Raw genomic sequence first — 437 nt, forward strand, 5'->3', positions numbered from 1 at the left:
TGAAAAAAAGTAAGAATGTTTGGTATAAAAAAAATGAAAAAGTGGTATGGAAAAGTGAAAAAGTTTTGTTTTGTAGTTGCTTTTTTTATTTTTTATTTTTTTATTTTTTTATAGATGCCACACATTTCTGTTTCTCTAGATTTTTACTTTGTAATGTTCCTTCATTTTTGATAGATGCCTTTATTTTTTTCCTTCATAAAATATGTGTAGTGCATATTACAGGTCATTTAATCTCTTTCAAATTTTTATTTTGCAGAGGTCAGTGAAATGTCAAGTCGATTAACATCAGAGGCCTTGTTTGGTAATGGGGATGGGGTTGGCCCAAATACTGTTCATCACCATTTCCCAAAAAAATCAACATCAAAACATTCTAACTTTTTTCACTTTTAATATCAAATCATTCACTTTTTATTATTATTCAAATAAAAAAATCACTA

The sequence above is a fragment of the Corylus avellana genome, chromosome 6, assembly GCF_965113065.1.
Source record: "Corylus avellana chromosome 6, dhCorAvel1.hap1.2, whole genome shotgun sequence".
In the NCBI taxonomy this organism is placed as follows: Eukaryota; Viridiplantae; Streptophyta; class Magnoliopsida; order Fagales; family Betulaceae; genus Corylus; species Corylus avellana.